Source organism: Phalaenopsis equestris, unplaced genomic scaffold (genome assembly GCF_001263595.1).
Source record: "Phalaenopsis equestris unplaced genomic scaffold, ASM126359v1 Scaffold000761, whole genome shotgun sequence".
Classification (NCBI taxonomy): Eukaryota; Viridiplantae; Streptophyta; class Magnoliopsida; order Asparagales; family Orchidaceae; genus Phalaenopsis; species Phalaenopsis equestris.
Window position 1 is genome coordinate 2,824,835 of NW_018165201.1, and position 21,276 is coordinate 2,846,110.

At 33.5% G+C, this 21,276-nt stretch overlaps 1 protein-coding gene across 3 annotated transcripts in view; it reads left to right on the forward strand.

Annotated features, from left to right (window-relative positions):
• The window catches only part of LOC110030854 (alpha-glucan water dikinase, chloroplastic), a 132,960-nt gene that overhangs the window by 31,718 nt on the left and 79,966 nt on the right, over positions 1–21,276 (forward strand). The window lies entirely within an intron of this gene.

A 21,276-nucleotide genomic window follows, 5' to 3' on the forward strand; every position in this document is an offset into this window, starting at 1 on the left:
TTCAGTGCATCTGCCACTCTATTTTTGCTTCCTGCTTGTGCTTAATCACGAATTGGAATGATGCCAAGAGCTCCACCCAAGCAACATATCATTATTTCAACTTGTTCTTGTTGTTCAAGAACCTCAACTCCTAATTTGTAAATAAAGTGATCTTATTCGTCCCTAGGTAGTGATTCTAGTGATTTCGAGCTCTCACAATCACATAAAACTCTTTGACGTACATCAAATACTTTCTCCTGCACTCATTCAACTTCTCACTGAATAAGGCTGTGGGACAGCTTCCTTGGCTCAATACTGCTTTGATCCCACATTTGAGGCATCACACTACACCTCAAACAACTGTCTGAAGTTTGTTAATGCCAATACTGGTGCTTGAGTCACCCTCTCCTTCAGAGTATCGAAACTGAACCGAACCGCCTTCATCCACTGGAATTTCTCTCTTTCAAAAGTCAGGGGAGTTGTGATGGTGCTGAAGCTCCTGATAAACCACCTATAGAATGATGTCAGTCCAAAAAACTATCTTAACTTGGTAAAGGACCGTGGGAGCATCCAACTTACAATTGCTTCAATCTTTGCAGAATTCATCTGAATGCCTGCGCTAGTTACAAGATAGCCCAAAAAGCATACTTTTGCTGTCAGGAAGTGACACTTCTTTGGGTGTGAATATAGTTTCTCCAATCGCAAAACCGCGAGGACTGTTCTCAGTTGTTGCTAGTGCTCTCCCTCAGATCAGCTGTATACAAAAAATATCATTAAAATACACCACTACGAACTCCCCAATGTGAGCCCGGAATACTTGATTCATCAATCTTATGAACGTGTTGGGTGCATTGGACAACTCAAAAGGCACGTCTGTCCACTCGTCTAATCCATTTTGGGTCTTGAAAGCAGTCTTCCACTCATATCTTGGTCTCATCCTGATATTGTGGTATCCACTGCATAAGTTGATCTTGAAAAAGATAATGGCGCCATATAACTGATCCAAGAGGTCATCCATGCATGGTATAGGGAAACTGTATTTAATGGTGATCTTATTGATAACTCGACTATCAATGCACACCCTCCACGATTCATCCTTCTTAGGCACCATCAAGGCAGAAAAAACACATAGGCTGACACTTTTTCTCATCAAGCATCTCGTAACAAGATGATGTACTTGTTGTAATTCCTCATACCCTTCAGTTCTTAATCTGTAGGCAGGCCTGTTTGACAATGCTGATCCAGGGATGAAATTTATGGCTTGTTGAATGCTCCTCAATGGTAGCAACTTCTTTGGAAGGCCGTCAGTCAACACATCCTGAAAGTCAGCTAGTAGTGACTATATAGGCCATTGCTACTGGGGCCTCTCGTATCGACTAAATAAAGGCGGCTCATGGAACCACTGTCTCCTCTATGATGTCTACTCCCCTCAAGTCCTTGACGAGCAAAAGAACCATGCATCTTCCATTATTCTTGAAGGACTAAGTGTTCTTGAACCTGATGTGCCGGCCCTTGCTGTAGAATTGCCACCCCAAAAAAAATACGAGACACGCTCATAGGTTCCACGTCACACATGCTCCTGTAGCTGGTCTCCAATAGAAGACTCAACCAAGCTCTATTGATCTACACATATCTCATTTCCCCTTTTCAACCAGGTAAGGGAATAGCGTCGAGGATGCTTCTGTGTGCCAAATCCAATTTCTTCACCATCAGAGTGAAAACTACATTCTCACAACTCCCACTGTTATTAGTTAGGTTGCAGACCTTCGCTATCACATTACAGTTGGAACGAAAATGCTATGCCTTAGTCACGAATGTTCCTTCTCTGACTTAGTTTGTAGGACTCTCCTTACGAATCGTATCTCTCTCATCTCCCTATAGTTGATGTTCCTCATCATGATCCTCTGTTGTTTCCTCTCACCCACTTCCTTGATGACACCTTGCTCAGTGAAGGAAAAATTCAGCTCGTAGGCAGTTGAAGGCTGTGTTGTAGCGTGACACTTAAAATATCTCCTAACAGACACTGTACTGACTCTTCTTGAGCATCATTCCACTTAGTTCTATCTCGTCATTCCTCTCTCCAGTCTTTCCAGCTCCTCAAGATATAACATTATTGGTTGCTATAGCTGTAGGTGGTTGTCTGAATGAGGACGATTGTCGGCTTTGTTTTTGCTATGTCTCTACCTTTAATGTGAAGGTCTGGACATCTCCCAGTGACCAGTATGACTACAGTTGAATAATATTACTGATAGTTGACTTTATACCTCCCAAATATCTGGTTGTAATATGTTCCTCTGGCTCGACCAACTCGCATTTGAAGCTGCTCAAACTATACCGCAAACTCCTTCACTGGTAGTTGATACACCAAAATAATATGTTGTTTTAAGTATACTTTTTATGCTTATTTTTGTGATATTGCACGAGTGATATTTTCATATTTTTGTTGTAGGTATATCAATTTTAGTCATTTGGAGCAAAATTAACAAAGACATTTGGAGCAAAAATAACAAAAATAACGAAATTTGGAGCCAAAACAATGAATTTTGAGATTCTGGCGTCTGAAGCGCCATTTGACAGAGCTGGCGCCTGAAGTGCTAGATTTGGTGCCTAAAGCACAAAAACCCAGAACAACGCGGTCTTAAGCAAGTTGGTGCCTGAAGCGCCAGAGACGACCTTTTGCGGATTAAGGTGGTTAATGACGAATTTTGCTCGAATTTCGAAAGGGATATTTGTTCTAAACACCCCATGGAGTTATTCAATGTATCTATACTCTTTGGAAGATTCTTTTATGAGGGGATATGCCTCTTAGATCAATAGACATGTCTTTTGAATTCAAAAGAGTTGACTTTTGTATAAAATTTTTGGAGGGAATTTTGAATTCATTTTTGGAGCTAATAAAAGAGAGGGAAGTCTATGACATGCAAGAGTGATGGCGTGGAGAGAAGAAGAGGAGCGTGAATAAGAGAGAGAAATTCAAAGACTTGGAGATTTTCTTCAAGTATTGTAAGAGGAGAGGGAAAGTGTGATATCTTCTTTATTATTTTTTAAAGAGAAAATTGAGAGTGCTTGTAAAGAGGGAAAATGCTTGAAGAGAACCTCTAGGGATTTACTTGGGAATGATTGTGAGATAAGTTATGTTCTTTTATTTCATGTTCTTTTTCTTTTATTTCTTTGTTTTATAAACTTATTTTTATATATGAATTTCATGTTTTGTCGTTTCATTCTCATTAATTATGAGTAGTTTTTTTTATCATTCTCCCTACTTTGAGATATGATTTTGTGAAGAATTAATTTTATTTTATATGGGTTTAAATGTCAAATGTCAATAATTTGTGATGTGATGATTTGAACTCCGATCTTCATTTACTTTTCGATCTGACCAATTGAAATGTTAAAATGTGTTGAGAAACATATATTTCGAAAGAGTTATGATTTCTACAACATATTGAGAGTCACATTTGATTCCATGGGAGATGATGTTATCTATGGGATTGAGTGCAATTAAATAGAGAAATATACATTGTTGGATACAAAATTGTAGATTTTAAGGTGACTAATTAAAATCCAAAATTTGATCCAGTTGATTGGAAACTAATGTGAGCTTGTTAGCCCTTAGGTGAGGAGTAGTGGGAGCTCTGGTGTGGCAGCCGGTATTCTCCTAGCATAACCACGGAATTATGGGCCAAACTCTGGATTAATCGATGTTCTTTATGCACTTGGAAGACAGTAAAGAATATGATTGCTCCTATTTGACACAAAACAATATATATATTATTCATTCACTTCCTTTATATATTCTTCAAGTTCTCCAACCCAAAAAGAGCACTATTACAACTCTTGAAAGTTGTTTCAATAAGTTCTTATGGGTGAGAAATCATTCTGGTAGAAGATGGTTACCTTGGAAAGATGTTTGTAAACCCATAAGCGCTGGTGGGCTTGGTTTCAAATCTCTGCATCATATTTCAGATATCAATGTTTTCAAGCAATGGTTTAATTTCAGGAAAAAAGAATCGTTATGGGCTAACTTCATGCATGGGAAGTATTGTCATTTTTCTCATCATGGTTTGACGAATTGGCGGTTAGGCAATTCCACGATGTGGAAGAGACTGCTTACTATTAGGAATTGGGCGAAAAGCTTCATTTATTGGGAGGTGGGTCGAGGTAACCTATCTTTCTGACACGATTGTTGGTCTCATGTTTTGCTGAATACAAGGGATACGAGGTTTTCTAACCTCAAAGTTTCATATGCTTGGATTGACGACCATTGGAACTCTCCCTTTTTTTAATAATATATTGGGGTTGGAGGGAGCTACTTTCATTTCCACTATACCTTTTGATCATCATCTGCATGATACTCCTTATTTGAAATTACCCATGACGAGCTATATTACTAAATCCTTATATGCTTCTCGTTATAATTTTCGAAACACCCCTTGGGGAGAGGGGGTGTGGAGTTGAGCTTTAACCTCGTCGATGTCTTTCTTGTCTTGGTGTATTTTTCATTTTATCATACTTTGTGGTGATATTCTTAAGATGAAAGGTTTGAGAATAGCCTCCAGGTGTTGCTTGTGCCTTATGGCGGAGGAGACCATTGAACATAACTTTTTCTCATGCCCCTTTGAGAATAGCCTCCAGGTGTTGCTTGTGCCTTATGGTGGAGGAGACCATTGAACATAACTTTTTCTCATGCCTCTTTTCTTTATTTGTTTGGAGAAGGGCTGGGTTATTGATTGGTTCTATTGTTTCTCCTGAGAGGAATCTTTTTCTCACCACCTTGAGTTGCAATCCAGACCGTAAGAAGAAACACTTTTGGCAAATCTATCCTTATATCATTTGTTGGTTTATCTGGATGGCTCGGAACGATACTATTCATGAGGGTAAGGAAATTAACAAAATGACGGTTTTCACTAATATCATTTTTTACATTAATAAATTATGGAGATTTGGGAATTCCAAAAAAGCTTTCTTTTCGGGAATTAATTATTTTCTTGCTTTGGGGCATATGAATTTGGAGGTAAGGAGACTCCTGCCTCCACCTACCTTGGTCAAATGGAGTCCACCTCCTAGATGGTGGATTAAATTTAATATTGATCGGAGTTGGAAAGTCTCTAGTGTTGGATGTGGGGGCATTGCTAGGAATCACCACGGAAAGTGTATACTCTTCTTCTCTTCTCCTTCACATGCGAACTCCCCTATTTAGGCTGAGGCTCGAGCTATTTTAACTGCTGCATTATTGGCTCATTCTCTCAGTTGGAAGTATATTATTTTTGAATGTGACAATCATATCTTGATTGATATTTAAACTATTGGTGCCGACACCCCATGAGATATTCTTTATTATATTAGGATTTTAAAGAGTTAGTTTCTAATATGAATGTTATATGGAATTTCATCTATCGCGAGGGTAATCAACCCGCGAATTGACTTGCTAATTTGGGTGGCTCTAGTCAAATTTGTAGGGTGGGAGCTACTCCCCCCTACCCTTTATACTCTGCTGGTTGGTGAAAATATTGATGCTCCTTTTATTTGTACAAATGACTCATCTTGATGAATTATGGGTGGCCGACTGGCTTGGATCGGCCCATGTTTTAATTAGGCTGAACTTCTCTCTCACTCACTCATCTCTGGGTAATTTGGAGGTCCGGTGCTCTGGGAATATGGCTATTTATCATTTTGTTTGTTGTGATGAAGAGTATTTTATCATTGGCATGGAAGTCTGGGACTCCTTTGCTATATCTGTTGTGCTTTATTTGGAAGGCCCAGGGCTCCCTATTGGATGTTGGCCGTGGTTATCGTATCTGTTTTTATTTGAGAGGCCCAGGGCTTCCTATTTGTTGGTGGTTGTGGTTGTGGAACTGGGGACTTTCTCTGGTTATGGACTGGGGGACTGTGTTGGGTGTTTTTTGTTTGGTTTTATATTTTAAGCATGGAGGCCCAGTGCTCCAGCTCCTTTGCTACATTTGTGATGATGGTTTGAAGGTTGTATATTGGAGATATGACACTTGGGGGATACAATAATATGACTGGTTTTACGGGTGGGCTTTTTAGACCCGGTTGGATTGTCTTTGCTGCTTGGGGGGTTGGAGGAGCGAGAACCACTATTTCTATTCTAACCACTTGGATTTATTTTTTCTTTACTGTTTCTTCAGTCTTTTTGAGTTGCAGGTTTTGGACTCTTTGGGTCATACTGTGGTTTCCTGCTTTCGAGATGTCGTTGATTGGCATACAGATTCTATTATCTTTGTTTCTTTTGATATACATGCTCATAGAGGGTATATGTCAGTTATTTGGGTGGAGTTGTATTGATAAAAATGAAACCCTTAGGATTTTATGTATTTTTTTGATTTTTAGCGGGATCTACGTTTCTCACTAACCTATTGTAACCGTCTTTTTGATATTAACACGTAAGAAGCCACGAGCTGCTCTTTCTATTAGTGTGTATATATATATATATATATTTTTTTTGGTTTGATATACACACTTTAAATTTGAACTCTTCGTCATAAAGACTTTGTTTAGTTTTCGTAATTTTACTTTTGAAAGTTTAACAATTAGTTTAATTTAGTGTTTTAACTGCATTTTATTTAACATTCACTCATTTACTCTAGATTCGAATTTTGTACTTCACTTTTGTAGTTTAAAATTATAGTTTACATTATAATCTTGTTTACAAATTATAGTTTACATTATAATCTTAAGAATTTATTTATAAGCATTTATAGCTTTCCCGTGAGATCGATATCTAGGACTCTATTGGAGTCATTTATTACTTGAGCTATACATATACTTGCATTATTTTTAGGGGGTTTGACTGATTAAATTTTTTTTAAAAAAGATTAAATTATTTTCACTAAAGTTATTTTTGTTGGATTAAATTGCATATTTACTATTGTATCTGCCGTGTGTATTTTGTAATATTGAAAAATATTTACAAAAATAACACACTAAATTCGCCCGTATTAAGTTTTTGACGTCGTTGCAGAGGAAATAACGAAAAGTATTAGTTAGTTATTTTATAATTTAAATTATTTTATTTAAACTAAAAAAATGTTTGTAGTTTAGTTCGAATATTTTCATATTTTAGCGTTTTTGCTTATTTATAATTACTTATTGTGTTTGTTTATGCGTAGTATAAGATCTGAAGATTTAATACTTTATGATTCAGAGTTAGAAAAAATTATTAGAAAAATTTGAAAACAAAAAAAAGAGATAGATCATTTTAGCAAAATGACTTGCAACTTAAGTAATGCTGGAAACTGGAAATGAAAATGAAGGAAATGAAAATGAACATCATCAGATATCTTTAAGAGATTATGCTAATCCTACAACATGTGAAATTTATTTGAGTATACAAAACTCTGTTGTAGCGGTCAATTCATTTGAGCTTAAATTTGTTATCATCTAAATGATGCAAAACAATCAGTTTAAAGGAACACCAACTGAAGATTCTAATTTACACCTTGTTAGTTTTTCTAGAATTGTGTGCTACTTTTAAATATGATGAAGTGTCGAGTGATGCGTCTGACTTAGACTTTTTTCTTTTTCATTAAGGGATAAGTCTAAGATCTGATTAAACTCGTTAGCATCTGGATCTATCAGTATTTAGGGAGACTTATCACAAAAAAATTATTTAAATATTTTCTACATTCAAAAACTGCTAAGCTTAGAAACGATATTACATCTTTTTGTCAGTTTGAAGGGGAATCAATTTATGAAGTCTGAGAAGGATTTAAAGATCTCCTTAGAAAGTGTCCACACAATGTGTTACCGGATTAGTTAATAATTCTAACTTTTTATAATGGATTGGTTGGATATCTTAGATCGATAATTGACGCTACTGCTGGTGGATCATTAATGTCAAAACCATTTGATGAACCATATTCTTTAATTGAAGAGATAACTACTAATAATTTTCAATGGTCCTCTAAAAGGGTAAATCCAAAAAACATAGCTAGTATTCATGATTCTGATGCAATATTTATGTTAGTTGCCCAAATAACTGCTATATCAAAGAAGATAGATCAATATGAAATGAATTATTACCAGACATCACCTGTGCTTGAGGAAAACTCATTTGGACAAATTATAGAATCTCATTCTTCTTGTGAGACTTTAAATGCAATAAGTAATCGTTCTAATAATTGTTGTGCCAATTATTATAATTCTGGTTGGAAGAATCATCCAAAATTTAGTTGGAGTAACAATTAACTCTAATACTGCAAATCCACAATGGAGAAACAACGCTGCGAACCCATTCGGAAACTCCAATAATTAAGGGAATCCAACTTATAAACCCTATTACCCTCCAAGTTTTAATAATTTGCAGAGTAAAGAGAAGTTGTCAATGGAAGAATTAATATTGCAAATGGGAAGCCAATTACAAAGTCAAGGAGCTACAATTAGAAACATAGAAAATCAATTGGGATGTATTGTTACTGTACTTAGCAATAGACCTTTAGAAACGTTGCATAGTAATGTTGAAGTAAATTCTAAAGATCAGAACAAAAAACAAATTAAGACTATTCAACTGAGAAGTGGAAAAGAATTGGAAACCAGAGTTTAAAAAGAAGTGAAAGTAGAAATAAAAAAAGATGAGGTGAAAAATGAAAAATCTGGTGAAGATTTTCATTTTGAGTCAGAATGTCTTATTAAACCAATGAAAATCACAGTAAAAGGACCACTACCTCCATTTCCTCAAAGATTGAAGCAGAAAAATAGAGATAATTAATTTTCAAAATTTTTTAGAAATATTGAGGAAATTGACAATAAACATTCCATTGGTTGAAGCCTTGGAACAAATGCCAAGTTATGTGAAGTTCATGAAGGATATACTTAATAAAAAAAGAACGTTTATAGATAATGAGACTGTTGCACTCAGTGAAGAGTGTAGTGCTATAATTTAGAAACAGTTTCCTGAAAAACTTAATGATCCTGGTAGTTTTAATATTTCTTGTGCTATTGGGAAAGATTTTTTGGAAAAGAAATATTTTTTAGAAAAACTTTATGTGATTTAGGAGTCAATATTAATCTTATGTCTTTATCAATTTTCAGAAGGTTGAGTTTTGGAGATATTTCACCTATAATTTTAACTTTTCAGTTAACTAATCGTTCGATTATCTATCCTAAAGGGGTTATAGAAGATGTTTTGGTAAAAATTGATAAATTTATCTTTCCTGTGGATTTTATTGTATTGGATATGAAGAAAGATAAAAAAATTTCTATCATTTTAAGAAGATTATTCTTTGCCACTGGAAGAGCTTTGATAGATGTGTAGAAAGAAGAACCAACTATGAGAGTTACTGATCAAGATGTTACATTTAATATTACAAAATCAATTAGATACTCTGCAAAATAGCAAGAGATTGAATGCTTCAGAATGGATATCAACGAATATTTAAACTATAAATATTTCAAGAAGACATTCGAAAAGAAAATTGAAAAAGAATATTTCGAATATTAAGATGAAGATAAAATTAAAGATGAATCTACGGAAGTGAGTAATGAAGATGTGGATTATGTTTAAAAAAAATTTGAAATATTAGATCCTACAGAAAGTAACAAAAATTTGATTTCATATTTTGAGAAACCTCCTAAACTAGAAATGAAAACACTTCCTACACATTTAAAGTATGCATTCTTAGGAGATTTATCCACATTACCTGTTATAATATCCTCAGAATTAACTGATACGCAAGAACAACAGTTGTTGGAAACTTTGAAAAGATATAAGTAAGTTTTTAGATAGATATTAGTTGATATTAAAGGAATCAGTCCTTCAATTGGCATACATATAATTTTATTGGAAGATCAACATAAATCAAAAGCTGATCCTCAAAAGTGATTGAATCCTATGATGAAAAAAGTTGTTAAGAAAGATTTTAAAATGATTAGATGCTGAAATAATGTATCCTATTTCAAACAGTGCTTGGGTGAGTCTAATTCACTGTGTTTCAAATAAAGGAGGTGTGACTCTTATGACAAATGAGAATAATGAATTACCAACAAGACAAGTCACTTGATGACGAATCTGCATAAATTATAGAAAATTAAATTCTGTCACCTGGAATGATCGTTTTCCTTTATCCTTTTTGGACTAGATGTTGGATAGGCTGGCTGGGCATAGATATTTTTGTTTTCTAGATAGATATACCGATTATCATTAAATATCTATTGTTCCAGAGGATCACGAGAAAACAACATTTACTAGTCCTTATGAAACTTTTGTTTTTCGGCGAATGCCCTTTGAATTATGTAACACACCTGCAACAATTATGTAACACACCTGCAACATACACACCTGCAACATTTTAACGATGTATGATGTATATTTTCAGTGATTTAATTGAAAAATGGATTGAAGTCTTTATAGACGATTTTTCTATATTTGAAACTTCATTTGAAATATGTCTAAATCATTTAGAAAAAGTTCTAGAATGATGTGAAAATACTAATCTTGTATTAAACTAGGAAAAATATCAATTAGGAAAAATATCAATTACTAGGAAAAATATCAATTTATGGTTGCAGGAGGAATTATGTTTGAGCATAAATTTCAGAAAATGACATGAAGTAGATCCTGCAAAATTACATGTTATATTAAACTTTCCTCCACCTTCTACTGTATGAGGAGTTAGGAGCTTTTTAGGACATGTTAGATTTTACAGACGATATATTAAAGATTTTTCAAAAATTACAAAATCTTTATGTCAATTTTTGAAAAAGATACAAAATTTGACTTTTACCAAGATTCTCTTAAAACCTTTGAAACTTTGAAGGAAAAATTGATCACTGCTCCTATAATTGTTTCACCTGATTGGGAGAAACCTTTTAAATTAATGTGTGATGCAAGTGATTATGCAATTGGAGCTATTTTAGGACAGAGATATGGAAAGAGTTTTAAAGTCATATACTATGTTAGTAAGACTTTTAATGATGATCAAATTAACTACACTACTGAAAGAGAATTATTAGCCATTGTTTATGTTTTTAATAAATTTATACCTTACTAAATTGGAACTAAATGTATAGTGCATACAGATCATTATGCTATTAAATATTTGATGCAAAAGAATGAAGGATGTGAAACCTATATTAATTAGATGAGTAGTTTTGATGCAAGAGTTGGATTTTGCAGTTGTCGGTAGAAAAGAGACTGATAATTAAATTGCCGATTATCTATCTAGGCTAGAACAGGAAGAAATACTTGATTTGGAAAAAAAGAAATTAATGAAATTTTTTTCGACGAATAACTTTATGCTGTAAAAGGATGAGAAATACCTTGGTATGCTAATATTGTGAATTATATTATTAGTGATATTTTATTACATGGAATGACAAAACAACAGGAAAAAAAATTCATTCACGATGTAAAATCTTATTATTGGGATGACCCATATTTGTACAAACAATGCAAAAATTTAGTATTGAGACGATGTATGCCTTATAAAAAAATTCAGTAAATTATTAAAAAATGTCATGATTCTGAGTTTGTAGGTCATTTTGATAATTATAGAACTGTTCATAAAATTTTGCAATCTGAATTTTATTGAACTACTCTATTTAAAGATGTTAATATATATATATATATATATATAGAAATATATGATAGACGTCAGATAGTAGGTAATATTTCAGAAAGAAATGAAATGCCTCTAAATTTTAATTCAAAAATTGAAAATTTTGATGCATGAGAATTGAATTTTATGAGACTATTTATACATTCATTTGGAAATGTGTATATATCGATTGCAGTGGATTATGTTTCAAAATGGATTGAAACAATTGCTTTACCTCGATGTGATGCTCGGAGTATTTCAAAATTTTTAATCAAAAATATTTTTAGAAGATATGAAATGCCGAGAATAATCATTATAAATGGAGGATCTCATTTTAGGAATGCAACAATTATAAGGTTGGTGGAAAAATTTAATATAATGCATACACTTGCAACTGTTTATCATCCCCCATACTAGTGGTTTGACAAAATTATCTAATCATGAAATTAAAAGAATTTTGAAAAAAATTGTGAATCCTAATAGAATGGATTGGTTTGCTACATTAGATATTGTATTATAATATACATGACAACTTATAAAACACCTATAGGAATGTTTCTGTATAGATTAATTTTTGAAAAGACTTGTCACATACCAGTATAATTGGAACATAAATCTTATTGGACTATTAAGGAATTCAATTTCAATTTGAAAGATGCTGTTGAGAAAAGATTATTACAATTAAATGAGCTGTAAGAAATTAGAAATGAATCTTACGATAATGCTAGGATTTATAAGGAAAGAATGAAAGAATGACATGATCGAAAGATAATAAGAAAAGAAAGAAAAGAATTTGAACCTGGACAAACTTGGACATGAAATTTTATTATACAATACAAGATTGAAATTATTTTCTGGAAAACTGAAGTCTAGGTGGAAAGAACCATTTAGAATTATAAATGTCTATCCCTATGTAGTTGTTAATATTGAAAAACCCAAGACTGAAAGGATATTTAAAGTGAATGGACACAAATTGAAACCATATTTTAATGGTCAAAGACCAGTTTTTAAAGATACTATATTGTTGGGTCACCCAGAATAAAGACTAGAAATGTCGGGCTGACGACATTAAACAAAACACTTTGTGGGAGGCAATCCATATTTATCGTTGTTCATTTTGCTTTTATGTTTTTGTTCGGAATATTTAACATATATTTATTTTTGTACTTTTATAGATTCCGTGTATTTGAGAAATTTGACATTAAAAAAATATTTAAAAATATCTTTATTTACCTATTTTTATGGAATATTTGAGAATTTATTGGATTGAAATCGAAATGACGAATTTTTTGGAATTGACGCCTGAAGCGTCGCGGCAACAAAAATGACTTAAAACGTTTCAAAAGGTGGTTTTTGGCTGTTCTTCTCCTTATAACTTCGAAAAACTGATTTCAAAGTATTTTTTAAGAGCGAAAATGAGGGAAGAGTCACTAGTTTTCATCTTATGGCTTCCCACTCTAAAAATTTCGCGAAATTTGAAATTTTCAAACGGAGAAAGTTTGTCAGTTTCGATGCGTAGAAGTTACATGATCGAATTCAGAGACTAATAAAAAAAATGAGATTTGTGAATCGAGGATTCAACACACCGAATACTCGAGTGAAAGAGATTATTGTGCAGAGACGCTGAGAAGTGATTTGATACACTGCTACCGCTGTAGTTGTCTTTGTGGTGAAAGAATTTTATGCAAATCTATATGGAATCAACTAAATAATTGTCTATGTGCGAGGCAGATTTGTGCAATTCATTCCTTTAAGAATAAACGAGATGTTTATGATTGAAAGTGTCCCTATTTACCACTATGTAATTTTTACCCCTACAAGAGATAATATAAATGAACCTTATCGATATCTTACGGATGAAGATGCAAATTGAAAGGTCAGAGATGATGGAAATGTAAGTTTTCTTCATCATTGTTGAATCCTGCATCTAAGGCGTGACATTTTCTTTATTGCATCAAAATTACTCCCTATTATGAAAATCAGTAAGGTAACCAAGGAGAGTGCTATTCTTAATTAGTGTATTCAAATTGGAAAACCTATTGATATTGGTGCAATAATTGTGAAATCGGTTTTGGATTTGATTTTTAATAGATCTGCTATTGAACTGGGACATTCATCCACTATTTTCCTACTATGCGGTCAATCAAAAGTACCTTATGAAAGTTGAGAAAGAAGTGCTTCTTCCTTGGAAGCCGATGGACCCAGAAGTCTAATGCAACTGTATTGGAATGAGAAATGAAAATGATATGAATGTACTGATGGATCAAACATCCCAGAATTCATCACATATTCAGACTTATTTCAATTCGAACGGACTTTTAAAAAGATCAAGAAGATAGAAAAAGAGGTATAGAACCTTATGCATGCAATTGTGAATATTTCTGAAATATTGGACCATCTGGATTGAAGGCTAAATGAACATTTTGAACATAATGGATGTATTGAAGATGGTTTAGTACATATGTTCGAGAAACATGCTTGGATTGAAGAAGATTCAACTGATGAATTTCCTTATTGACCTTTCTACAGCTTCTACGTGCATTATCAATCTATGGGAAATATCCAGATGATGAGAGCGAAGATGTTTGAACTTAATCTTTGCACGAAACGTTTTGTCTAGTACTGCTTGTTTTAGTTATTATGTTGTGCTGGATTGCATTACTTTCATTGTTGAACTCTATTTATGTTTGTGTTTAATATTTCAATATTTTAGAAATCAGTGTTAGGATGTTTGGTTTGCTTTGGACACTAAATTAGATATTTGTTGGCTTGAAAATTGTTAGTTTGTAATAATGCGGATTTTATATATAAAAGTGAGTTTATGTTGTTTGTGAAAGTTGTGTTAGAAAATTATTTAATAATGAGTATAAATGTTTATTTGAGTTAATTAGAGGTTGATGTAAAACGATACGCAACAGATTTTCTTAAAAAACGAGATCTGAAAAAATTAAGGCGTTTGCGCCTGAAGCGCCATTTGACAGAGTTAGCGCATGATGCGCCAGATTGGCGGCTGAAGCGTCAAATTCCCGAAAGCGCTAGATTGCCTAAAAAATCGCGTAATTACCATGTGAAACACCATTTTTACTGTTTGGGTCGTCTCCTACCTCTAAACCGTGACCTAGGGCTTCACATTGTGTGCATTAGAGAAGATTTCGAAGGCCCGAAGGCCAAAGTTTTTAGATTTTAGATTTCATCTTCTCTTGGTAAGAGCTTCACTTTAACTTAAAAATTTTTTATTTTCACCATGGATTGTTCTTACATTATGGGAGACCCGAAATTTGGGATTTTTTATGGAAAAAACTTGAAGAAAACCCATGGTGAAAAGTCTCTTACCAAATAATTTTAATTAGGGAGTTAAATTTTTGATTTTGTGATTTATTTGGATTTTTATAGAAATTCTGATGGCTCCACGAGTAAAGAGAGGAAAGCCGACGAGAGATTTTGACGTGAGGGAATTTGTCAATTTCAAAGCCCACCACTGTTGTAATACTCGAATGGAATCGAGAAAACCGATCCAGGAACGGGCATTTGCTAATCTGGGTGACGAGATCGAGAGGTTGATTGTCAACAGAAATTTGGAGAGGTTTTGCTAATTCACTGCAGTAGCTATTGTGCTTATGATCCGAGAGTTCTATGCTAACTTGCGACTCACTACTGATGATCACATCTTGGTGAGAGGTAAGCAATTCGAGTTTTCAAGAGAAATGATCAATGTATTTTATGGATTGAGAAATGTATATCATTTTGAATATGCTGCATTCATGATGACTGATTCATCACTGGATGAAGTGTTTTCTTTTTTGACTGATGGAAGAGGAGAATGTAAGATTAAAAATGTAAGATTAAAAATTAAGATTAAAAATAATAAGAAAGTTAACTTCTCCACTTCCATGATAACTATTCAGTCGAAGGTATGACACTACTTCATCTCTGCTAAATTACTGCCAACAAATCATTTGAGCGAAGTAACGAAGGATAGAGCTGTGCTAAACTTCTGCATTCAGGAAATGAAGACAATATATGTTGGTGCTCTTATAGTTCATCATGCTCGGAGTATAGCTAGTAGTGTACAGCTAGTGGTTTAGGTTACCCTGACCTAATTTTCACTTTATGTGAGCAATTAGGAGTAGAGTCTCATAGAAATGAGGAAAAACTGTAGCCACAAAATCCTATTGGGAAGCATATGGTTCATAGAGTTGAACCATTTTTTGAGTCTAGGAGTGGAGGTAGTGATAGACCCTTAACATCAGCTGCAGAGGCATTTACTTCTCGCACTACTTCACTTGAAAGTATTATGAAGCAGCTCATTATTCAACAAATGGATATTGTGAATATGCAGAATAAGATTGGAGGAATTGAAGCACTGAATGCTTACAATGATGAATATAAGCATAGGAGAATTCAACATGATATAGCTTATGAGGAGGCTATGGTTAGATATCTTAAGGGTGAGTATAATGTGGAATTTCCAACTTGCCCTAGCTTCACTCATTATGCTTCAAATCATGATGAAGAAGAAAAAAAAGAAGAAGATAATGATGATGATGAGGAAGACGATGAAGATTGATATCTTAGGAGTTAGTTTTTTTGATGTTTGTTTGTTATTTTTATTGGTTGTTATTAGTTTTCATTTTAAAATTGTTGTAGTAAGAACTTTTATTTTAATGATGTGTTGTGGATCTAATTTGTAATAGTAATTGTAAGTTTTTATTTTTTCTGCATTTTTAGTATTTTCAGTTTTTTTTTCTGTTTCAATTTTTAATAAATCCTTTAAAATGTATTATGTTTCATTTAATGCTTTAAAGCCTGTATGCACTTTTAAAGTTAGTACTTGCAGTATGTCAGAGCCCAGTTTCGTGCTCAGAAATCTTCTACAAGTTAGTTTTTTTCTTTATGCATTTATTGTCTTCTTTTACCAACTAAATTCTATAATGAATATTTTTAAATTACTTAATAATTTAAGTTTCGGGGAAAGAAAAATTTCTTTTAAAAAGAAGTAAACTAAATTTTAAAGAAGTAAACTTAAAAAGAAGTAAACTAAATTTTATTTGTCCTCAATTAGCTATATTTTAAAAATTAATTTAACATGACCAAAGATATTAAGATTTAACTTTAAATGACTATACTTATGTTTCTAAATATTATGATAAATTTAGGTAAAAGTTTTTAATGATGAAGGTCAATTATAAGTTAAATATATTTGATATGATAAGATAAGACTATGTTTTTCTATTTAAAGTAAAAAAACTTGTATTTTTGAAGTATTAAGAATTTTAGAGTTTCATGTAAGAAGAAAATAGTGAAACTTTATGAAAAATCATAAACTAATATAAATTTATAAAATGAAGAAATGTAAAGAGTTTTAATTTTAATAAAATGATAGTGAAGTTCAAAATTATTAAAGGCTATCTAGATATAATAATCATCACTTAAAAAAAATAAAAGAAAAGATTAAAAATATCCTGAATAAAAAAAGAAGAAGAAATAAGAGAAAGAAAAGAAAAGAAAAGAAAAGGAAAATGAGTGAGGAGAAAATGGAGGAGATGCCTAATTAAAAATTGACTTCACTTGAATCAACTTAATGAAAAAGCTTTATCACATTTTCTAAATTTATATTGTACTATTAACAACATTACTAGTAAAATCTTCATGAAATTCTTTTTCATATGAATGTTCTAATATGAATGTTCTAAGTATTCTTGATGTGACATTATATTTTTTCTTGAAATGAATAGATATTCAAAAATCTTAAATTTAATTACTAAGTACCATTAGACTTAGAGTTTGAATTTAAGTTATTAAAGGTTTTTCTTGAATTTTACTATGTTATTTACTAAACTAAAGTATAGAAGTTATAAGTTAATCTCTTTCCTTAATCATATGCTTTTATATAATAAAAGTGTCACTTGAGTACAAATAACATTTAAGTTTGAGAGATTTTGATACACCAAAATAATATGTTGTTTTAATTAAACTTTTTATGCTTATTTTTGGTGATATTGCATTTTAAAGTAGTGTATTTTCATATTTTTGTTGTAATTATATCAATTTTAGGCATTTGGAGCAAAAATAACAAAAAAATACGAAATTTGGAGCAAAATGACAAATTTTGAGATTTTGGCGCCTGAAGAGCCAAAACTGCAATTGAAGCGCCAGAAGCGCCATTTGATAGAGAGCTGGAGTCTGAAGCGCCATTTGATAGAGAGCTGGAGCCTGAAGCGCCACTTTACAGAGAGCTGGCGTCTGAAGCGCCATTTGATAGAGAGCTGGAGCCTAAAGCGTCACTTTATAGAGAGCTGGCGCCTGAAGTGCCAGAACTGATGCCTAAAGCCCCATTTGACAGAGAGATGGCGCCCGAAGCATCAAAACCCAGAACAACGCGGTCTTAAGCAAGTTGGCGCAGGATGCGCCAGAACCAGCGCCTGAAGTGCCAGAGACGACTTTTTGCGGATTAAGGTGGTTCAGGATGAATTCTGCGCAAATTTCGAAATGGACACATGTTCTAAACATCCCATAGAGTTATTCAATATATCTAGACACTTAAGAGGTTTTTTTTATGAAGGGATGTCTCTTGGATCAATAGACATATCTTTTGATTTCAAAAAAGTTGACTTTTGGATGGAATTTTTGGAGGGAATTTTGAATTCATTTTTGGAGGGAGACAACTTCTAATAGAAGAGAGGGAAGTTTAGGGCATGCAAGAGTGGTGGCGTGGAGAGAAGAAGAGGGGCGTGAGTATGGAGAGAGAAAGTAAATGACTTGAAGATTTTCTTCAAGGATTGTAAGAGGAGAGAGAAAGTAATAAAGCATTTTCCTTAAGTTGATTCAAGTAAAACCAATTTTTGATTAAGCATTGAGAGTGCTTGTAAAGAGGGAAATTGCTTGAAGAGAACTTGTAGGAATTTGTTTGGGAAAGATTGCGAGATAAGTTGTGTTATTTTATTTCTTTGTTTTGTAAACTTGTTTTTATATATGAATTCTGTGTTTTGTTGTATCATTCTCATGAATTATGAGTAGCCTTCTTTATCCTTCTTCATACTTTGAGATATGATTTTATGAAAAATTGACGCTGTTTTATATCGTTTTAAATGTCAATAATTTGTGATGATTTGAACTCTGATCTTCATTTACTTTTTGATATAATCAATTGAAATATTAAAATGTGTTGAGAAACATATGTTCGGAAAAAGTTGTGATTTTTACAACATATTGAGAGTTACATTTGATTCCATGGGAGAGGATGTCATCCATGTAATTGAGTGCAAATAAATAGGAAAATATACTTTGTTGGATGCAAAATTGGAAATTTTAAGGTGACAGATTAAAATTCCCAATTTGGTCTAATTCCCAATTTGGTGATTAAAATCTCCAATTTGGTCCAATTGAGTGGAAACTAATGCGAGATTGTTAGCTCTGGCAACCTCTCAAAAACAACAAAAGTAGTTATCTGATTAAGGGAGAGGCAACATATCACTGGGGCCTAACCACAGAAATAGGGACTAAACTCTAGATTAGTCAATGTTCTTTATGCACTTGGAAGAGGGTAAAAAATATGATTGCTTCTATTTGACACAAAACAATTTATATATATATTTTTAAATGATTTTAATTTCTTCACAATTCATATATTCATTGTAAAGGGGAATGATGCTTTCTTAAATTTGAACTCTTCGCCACAAAAACTTTGTTTAGTTTTCATAATTTTACATTTGAAAGTTTAGTAATTAGTTTAATTAACTTAGTCTTTTAACTTCATTTTATTTAACATTCACTCATTTACTCTAGATTCGAATTTCGTACTTCATTTTTGTAGTTTAAAATTATAGTTTGTATTATAATCTTAAGAATTTATTTAAAAACATTTCCAACTTCCCCGTGGGATTGATATCTAGGGCTCCGTCAAAGCCCTTTATTACTTGAGCGATACGTATACTTGCGTTATTTTTAGGAGATTTGATAGATTAAATATTTTTAAAAAAAGATAAAACTATTTTCACTAAAGTTATTTTTGTTGCAATTAAATTGCATATTTACTGTTGTATATGTTGTGTGTATTTGATAATATTGAAAAATATTTGCAAAAAATAACACACTAAATCTGCCCGTTTTAGTAGTTCTTATTGTTGTTGGTGATGGAGCCTCAGAAACATTTCTTGACTGTAGTGGGGAGATAAGTATTTTCTCTGTTTCTCCTTCTTCTTTTCCCATCTGGTAAACTTGTCACTTCCTTCTCTCTTTGACTCTATAAATTTTCCCATCATAAATAAATGCTCTATTTCAATTTGATGGCCGCGAGCTTCACTCTCTTATCCTTTGACACCTCTTTGTACTCGAAGATTCCTTCAACCTACTGCAAACATTCAATGAAATCATCTAGATCCATCCCACCCGTGAAATCCGGTAGATATACTTTCACTTTGAAATCTCTGTCCGCTCTCGACCTTCTCTGATAATGAATTCCGAAGCGTCATGGCTTGTCCTCCTATCACTTAAGTCCTTCCTATGAAGGGTTTCAAATTCTCGTATCTTTCTCCTCTTCAATTTCTCCTGGGTTCCGTCATCAATCTTCACAATCCTTTGCTGAAGTCGGCTGATCTCTCGTATTTTTTCACGTGTAAATTCTGACACGTGTCTTTTTGGTGGCATGGTTAGGATTTCGATTGGTGGGAGTGGAAGAGGGTATTGAAATAGGGAACAAAGAGATTTTTTGGGGGTGCAGGTGGATTTGGGGTATGGTGGATGCTAGAAACCTTTTAGGATAGGATTAGGGTTATGCTAGCTCTGATACCAAAAGATACTTGAGCTAACCCAAAACGACAATGAGAAGCAAGCTTTTATTGCTGAAAAACAAATAACAGTCACAATTAAACAATTCATAAACCCTCGCTAGGGTGGGTCAGAGGTGTTGGCTGCGGTTGGTGGCTAAAACACGGGTATGAGGGGAAGGTTTAGAGGTGTGGCTGTGGGTGGAAAAGGGGAGTTGTGGTTGCGAGTTAGGCCAGTTGGTTGTGGATAGGGGGCAGGGGTTGACTGAGAGTAGCCAGCTACAGGTAGTGGGTGGTGTGGACTGATTACAGGTAGGAGCATAAGGGTTGTAGGGTAGGGAGGAGTCAGGTGCAAGTAGGAGTGGTTTGGGGTAGGTTACAGGGAAGAGGATGAGTGCGGTAGGCGTAGGGAGTAGCTGACTGCTAGTAGGAGTAGGGGAAAAGGGAGGGGATACGAGGAGATAAACTCCACTTTGGAGCATGATACAACTGAAGCATCATATGTCCTCGAATATAATCCTAGCAAGGGAGAATGATGCCAATGGAAGAAAGTAAAGCAAAAATTTAACCCTAACTAAAGAAAACTACTTATATATAATAATAGATAACTAAGAGGGGAGTCCCTCCTATTGTGCGGCAACCGTAACTCAATAGAAAGGGTCGACCGACCCTTGAACCTACCCTATTGAACCAATTCCCTAATCGGGGGATGAGCCTTGCATCTGTGCCCGAACCTCATCATCAAACTTTATGCTAGTAGAACACAACTGATTTGTCAGTGTTGAAGTTATCTATGTGTTCCGCCATTGGCTACCATCCACCATTTTCTTATTAAATAATTTTTTGTTTAGAAAAAAAAATATATGAAGCCTTCACATTCTTGTTATTTTAGCCGTGAGAACAACAATAGTATTCTCATTCACAATATTGAAAGGTACATATTAGGAAAGTGAAAGCGGATCAAATATAGAGCGGTT